This window comes from Berghia stephanieae, chromosome 14 (assembly GCF_034508935.2).
Source record: "Berghia stephanieae isolate SIO BIC M18660-M18661 chromosome 14, UCSD_Bste_1.3, whole genome shotgun sequence".
In the NCBI taxonomy this organism is placed as follows: Eukaryota; Metazoa; Mollusca; class Gastropoda; order Nudibranchia; family Aeolidiidae; genus Berghia; species Berghia stephanieae.
The window spans coordinates 12,833,272-12,840,771 of NC_088373.1; the positions used below are offsets into that span (position 1 = coordinate 12,833,272).

A 7,500-nucleotide genomic window follows, 5' to 3' on the forward strand; every position below is an offset into this window, starting at 1 on the left:
AGAGAGAGAGAGAGAGAGAGAGAGAGATTAGATAAATAGATAGATATATTCTTCCCCCAAGGGGAAATTTGTCTTTCGAGCCTATACCCTGTCTCAGTCTGAAATCACTAGACCAAAAACGTGCATCAAATGTTTGTCTGACCACCCCAATAGATAAAGGAAATTGTAACGGCATTACAGTTACAGTCAATGAAAATGGGACAACACTCGAATTTTTTTTAAATAAACAAAAAACAACAAACACAATTCAATAACATCCCAGAAATAATTACATCATGAGATAATGACGGAACACCTCAAGGAGATGGCCGGATCCCCATACTTTTTATGGAATATCTTGTGCTGGCAAAAACGTAATGTCCTACATTCTTCTCCAAACAAAGAACATTAATTCTCATTCAAAATTCAAATATTTGCTTTGGATGGAGCTTAATTAATTTTGCAAATTTCGAAATCCCATTTTTTCCCCCTGGCCACTAAACAGTATCATCTGGACACCGTATCTCACTCGGACGATTATCATTATCATAACAAATCAATCTGTTTTCTACAAAGTAATATCATACTATAATATAATATACTCACATAATATAAGTGCCATCCTGAGTACGTGTCTCCATTTTAGAGAAAGCTATTTTTTCTGTCTTTCCGTCGCTAACGGTGTCCTCAACAAACACATTTACAGTGTAGCTTGTATAGAAATAGATAGATGACAAGTGCTTGGATTGGGATGAGAAATTAATACAAATGAGACGGTCTGTGTTTTCACTGTTTGACGCTTGGAGCCCACCGTTGGAGTCTGTGAAAATAAAGAGAAAGAGAGAATAACGTTTCAGATCATCAATAATATATTCATATAGATGGAACGAGTTTGATGTCGTTCAGCTCCTTGTTATTATTTTTAGACAGCATAATAATATCAAGCGGACTATAAACGTTAACGATTGCACACCGTTTTGTGTGTTGATATGTTAAATCTGGCTGGGGGGATGTTGCGAGTATTTCACTTAAACGCATAGCATCAATACATTTATATATGTATGTGAAGCGAGTGTTCTACCGACTGAGCTATCGGGGCCCCCTAAAACAACGAATTTAAAAGATAATGAATGATATGCATGAACCACTAATTTATAATTCCCATGGTATAGTTTTTTTATGGGTTGTTACTTTAAAATGCATCAGAATTCATCTAAATTGTTAGATTTGGTCATATTATAATACAGTGGAAACCGTATAAAGTCAACACTCTTAAAGTCAACGTCTGCTTAAAATCAACACCTCTTGTTAATCCCAGATGTTTTTATTCTTTATCTAAGTGTGTTCCGTTGATAGTGGATGAGGTCAACCTTGCTTAAAGTCAACCAATCTTTCATGTCCGGTGGTGTCGCCATTATCAGAATTCCATTGTATCTACACCTCTGCACGGTTTACTCGAACTCGTTAGAATGTCTCGAAATGTTTCCTTATTATTCTTTGTTATCATTTCAGTCCTCCCGCGAACTAATTTCCATCGAGCCAACATTAAAAAAAAATATTATTAATTAAAAGGTTTTTTAAATGCGCCTGGTGATTTCAAAATCTGATGATTTACCGTGGCATTGACAGTTACTTATGTGTTTATCGTGTGTATCTAACTACACGGTAGTTGTGTATATACAACATGATACACACGCAAACACATTCAGCCTCTCACACACTCCATCGCCGTTTCGCATAACCGACACCTCTCTGCTTGTTCTTATCACTCCGCCATTAACTGAAATGACACGCGCCATGATTTGCTAATTATTGACTTCGTCGACGGGAAATGAATGTTGTGATACAGCAACCCATCCCTTCCCCCCCCCCCCCCTTCTCCCCGCCACACACACACACATACACCAACAGCTTGAAACATGTTATGTCATGTATAAAGTCATCTACCACAACAATAAAGTAAATAAATAATAAAGTTACCTTTTTTGACATACTCAAACGGAAATTTGTCTTAGGGTCTATAATTTATTCCAGGGAAGACTGGGATAATACAAGTGTCAACCGCAGAGCAGCGCAGCGCCGCAAATTAAGCTAGGGAGAGGTGGCTTGCTGAAAGCCACATAACGCGATGGATTTTCGGGTGAGTAGCAAAGTCTATACGGCTGAGCTACACTGCTCCCCCCCCCCCCCCCCCCCCCCACCCCCTCTTCCCCATCAAGTCGTTATGGCAAGGCACGGTTACCTCGAACTACGGTTCCCTCAAACTTTCTTTGCATGTCTCAAGGAGTTCGAGGAAACCGCGCTCGAGTGTATTTATTCTGACCATAATCTTAAACCATTTTCATCTGAAACTGTTGTCAAAATGTTGATTTGTAAACAAAAATTTGAATCACGGAAGGCGAATTCCTGATAAATAAACAGGTCAAATATGTATAAATTATAGGCCTGTATTGGGTATGCAATATCATTTGCACATCGTGTGCAGTGACATGTTAATCCTAGCGGTTTAAAACTAAGTGCAGTGTGCTAATCTTGGCGACAGCTGAATTGAATTCAATATGAATGCAACAGCAAACATTTTTGTGGTAGACCCGCCATGTGAGGGATTGTGTCTGTATAATATGTTTGTTTGTGTATGTGTATGTGAGTGTACGCGTCTGTGTGTGTGTGTGTGTGTTTTTGTGTGTGTGAGAGGGGGTATTAGTTATGTGATTTTACACGTGCAACCGCAAGGACTCAAATCGGGTCATACCTGTATGGTAAAAGAATCCCGATAGCAAGATGACTGTCCACGCAAAGGCGGCAATCAACATAATATTTGTGGTCGGGCTGGATTGTTCTTTGTTGCTCTGTTGGTTTGGTTTTTGGGTTTTTGAGGGGGGGGGTTTGCGTGGGGTGTGTGTGTGTGTGTGTGTGTGTGTGTGTGTGTGTGTGATTATCTGTGTAAAGCACTTTGAGCAGGTTTAGTGGATATTGAGCTATATAAAAGGTCAAGTTTGGTTAAGCTCAAGTGTGTACGCGTGTGTGTGTCTGTGTGCGTGAGCGCAGCTAATGTTTGTGTCTTGCTGTTTGTTTTTGTTGGGGTTTTTTTTTTTTTTTTTTTGTTTTTTGTTGGTTTGTTTTGTTTGTTTGTTTGTTTGTTTTCTTGGGTTTTTTTTCGTATTTATAATTTTCGTTGGTTTATTTATGCTAATAAAAATAATTATTTGAAAATAGATTATTCTTTAAAAATAGCTTCTAAGTAAATATATTTTGAAGCGATCAGGGACATTCGTATAAAGTGCATTTGGAATTCAATTATTTTTTTAATATAGAAGAATAGAAAAGAAAGGATACAAGGCACTGACAATATAGACTGAATTTTCCTGGAGGATAATGTTGAAATATAACTTTTAAGACGCCTGTACATTGTCTCAAAATTTTTGACGGGATAAAACACAACCTTGTGATTGTGAAAGGGATCAAGATAATGCCAGGTAACGTAAGGCAATGGAGCAATATTATATATATATATATATATATATATATAATATATATATATATATATATATATATATATATATATATATATATATGATTTTCTGTTAAGCGATTGAAAAAAACAACAACAACAACAACAACAAAAACAAAATAAACTTACTCTCTAAGTTTTATTTTTGTTTTTTTTTTCTTTATATTAAAAGTTATCTGTTTGTTTCGTACTATTAAATAAAATATTAGGCGCAATCATTTTACATTCAACAGAAAGCTAATATTTGACGCTGACATATCAACGTTAGTTTTAAACTGAGATGTATCCTTATGACACCTATCAATCCCACGTAAACCCCTCAACTCTCAATTCCAAAATGCAGTAAATGCAATCTATTGAAGAAGAAAAACTATTTATTATTTATAGACCAGATATTATCTCTTGTGAAAGAGGTTTTGACAGAAATACCTACTCCGCTCTCTATAATTTTTGATAAATCTCTTTCTTCGGAGGTTTCTTCCAGATGACCGGAAGATTGCAAATATCACAGCAATTCACAAAAAAGGCAACAGGAATGAACCTAGTAACTACAGATCAATACGTTTAACATGTATATTATGTAAAGGTCCTTGAATCGCTTATTAAAATTAGCATTGTACACTTTCTTGATCAGAATAATATGTTAAGTAAATGTCAACATGGATTTAGAAAAAAACCATCTTGTGTAACGCAACTGCGAGAGGTAATTGAAAACTAGGATAGACGTTTTATATTTGGATTTTAGAAAGGCTTTTAACACTGTTCCTCATGAGAGACTTTTACAAAAACTAAAATCATAAGGGATAAATAGAAACTTGTAAAAAATGGATTCAGATTTATTTTAGAACAGGAAGCAAAGGGTAACATGAGGAATGTTCAGTGTTTAAATCTTTTAAGTGGGGTTCCCCAAGGTAGTGTCTTGTTTTATATTCTTTTCATCAATGATTTGCTATTGATTATTCATGTAAATTCTTTGCAGATGATACAAAAATATATGAATCATCTCGAAATTATGATAAATTACAACATGATATATTTGAAATATTCCATTGGTCTGAAATGTGGCAGTTAGATTTTAATGTTGATAAATGCAAAGTTTTGCATATTGGAAGAACCAACCGGTGTTATGTGTATTTTACTGACGTTTCTCGAATTCTGAAAAGGATCTTGGGATCATTTTTGACAAAAAGTTATATTTTAATTTACTTTAATGACTGTATTAACAGGGCTAATATAATGATGGGTGTGATCTACAGAAGATTTGTTTAGTCCTGACGAATGTATTTTTATAAATTTTAACAAATCTCCCCTACAGCCAATCCTTGAATATGACAATTGCATTTGGAGTCCAATATACAAAAGGTAATCTATTATCATTGAAAATGTCCAAAGAAGGGAAACAAAAGGGTTAATTGCCTTTGACGGCCTTTCATATCATGGTATGTTACAGTATTTGGACTTACCTGGTTTTAAATATAGGAGAATTGGGGGGAGACCTAATTCAATTGAATAAATGTGACCAATCGTCTCAAAACGGTATTATGTCGGAACGAACCATATGCTTAACAGCCGAATTAAATGTTAAAGTGGTCAAAAAATATAAAGTGTTGGCATTAGCACCGTAAAATAATATGGTATCCATTCTCCTCAATAAAACATACAAACTCAACACAAGTCTGATATTTCTGGCTATAAATTCGATTTTCACCATCTTAACAATCCCGACTTAATACCGTTTTGAGGCGAAGGGTCACAAATTAGTCCATAATGAGGTTGATTTGGATCCTTCTGATTTTTTTTTTCATTCTCGAGTACAAAAATTACCAGAGGAGACGGGTTCAAACACTATATTGACAGATACAAAACTAACATAAGGGTTTGTTGTTGTTTTTTGTGTGTGTGTGTTTTTTTTTATTAACAAAGCTGTAAAAGTTTTGAACAGTATCCACTATGAAACGAAAAATTCTTCCTCTGTGAACAGATTCAAAATAATGCTTATACAAAAATAATAAATTCCCGGTTTATTTATGATTAAATTTTAATTATTAGGTATTAAAATATCAGTTGGCCTAAATCACCCTTTACCCTTATATTTAATAATATAAATAATAATAATAATAATAATAATAATAATAATAATAATAATAATAAATAATAATAATAATAATAATATAATAATAATATAATAATAATAATAATAAATAATAATAATAATAATAATAATAATAATAATAATAATAATAATAATAATAATAATAATAATAATATAATAATAATAATAATATAATAATAATAATAATAAATAATAATAATAATAATAATAATAATAATAATAATAATATAATAATAATAATAATAATAATAATAATAATAATATAATAATAATAATAATAATAATAATAATAATAATAATAATAATAATAATAATAATAATAATAATAATAATAATAATAATAATAATAATAATAATAATAATAATAATAATAATAATAATAATAATAATAAATAATAATAATAATAATAATAATAATAATATAATAATAATAATAATAATAATAATTAATAATAATAATAATAATAATAAATAATAATAATCAATTAATTAATTAATTAACTCAATCTTCCTAATGAAGGCATTTACTTAAACTCGAATTGTATTACACGCTAAATATAATCTTAAGTTTTAAGTTCATACAGACACAATATTAATCTTGAGAGAATTGGTCACCGTTTTTAGATAAAGTTTTGTATTTGAAATATAAACACAGTTCCGTATGGAAATAAATATCTAATAAAATAATTTTTTTTTTAAACTGTGACCGCTGTGAACAAATTCTAGACTACACAGTGCCGAGCATTTTAAACAAAGAAATTTAAGATATCAATGATATAAAGAATTACCCTGGGTCTTCAAATCGACAAGCATCACAAAGGAAATAAAAATAGAACACATCATCACTATTACAACGACTACTACTATTACCACTACCGGCATCGTCATCATCGTTGTGATTATCGTCATCATTATTATCAATCTAAAACATTATCGTAATTATTATGAAATTTTGTCCCGTGTAATGACTAATGACAACTAAATCAAAATGTGGTACGAGGGCAGACGCTACGACAGCAGAATTTGCAATCTGCTGTGTCTTGTTCGAGTGTGTGTGCGTGTGTGTGCGTATGCATGTGTGTGTGTGTGTGTGTGTACAAATTGTGTGTGTGTGTGTGTGTGTGTGTTTGTCTCGTCTGCCTCTTGTGCAATGTGTTGTTCTATTTGTGCATGCAATGTGCAATGTGCAACAACTCGACAAAATAACGACGTAACCACCGCTACTACACGTCTCAAATTAAATAATGTGTTTTGCAGTTATTTTTGCACCGTGACTTGCCGGCGTCCCCCTAGATGACTACGACAGCAACTGCACAGAAGATCGGACGAGAGAGGGAGGGGGAGGGAGAGAGAGAGAGAGAGAGAGAGAGAGAGAGAGAGAGAGAGGGGGGAAAGAAACAATTATAATTGTATTTGATATAGCGTGTCTGCGTTACTTTGACCCAGATTGGGTGCACCGCTATATTATCACTCGTTTAGATCCTGTATTTCATACATTTAAGGAAAATATATAATACATTACGCAATATTGCTTATCTCCCCCCTCTCAATAAAGACGATAATTTACTGAAATTTGGCTCAAAGGGAACTCCAGTCTTGTATCACTTTTTTAAAACCATAAATTCAATTTTTACCATTTAAATCAACCCGATATTATACTCTTTTGAAGCACATGTCACAAATTTGATCTACCCCCCCCCCCCCCCAACTCGATTTATTATGTCAGAATGAAGCAGATACCATTAAAAGGAGTTTAAAGTTGAATTGTCAGAAATACGAAAGTTTTAGTAACTTTTTTGCAACTTTGTATTCATTTTCACCTCCCCCCCCCCCCCCCCCCCCCCCCCCCCCCCAATTATTTTATTATTATGTCGAGCAGAACTATTCGCTGGACTGT

General features: G+C 33.1%; 1 long non-coding RNA gene across 1 annotated transcript in view; it reads right to left on the reverse strand.

Annotated features, from left to right (window-relative positions):
- Positions 1-7,500, reverse strand: part of LOC144960083 (uncharacterized) — a 197,436-nt gene that overhangs the window by 9,103 nt on the left and 180,833 nt on the right. Inside the window, exon 9 of the long non-coding RNA XR_013642752.1 lies at positions 586-885. This is a non-coding gene — a long non-coding RNA (uncharacterized LOC144960083). The remainder of the gene's footprint in view (positions 1-585; positions 886-7,500) is intronic.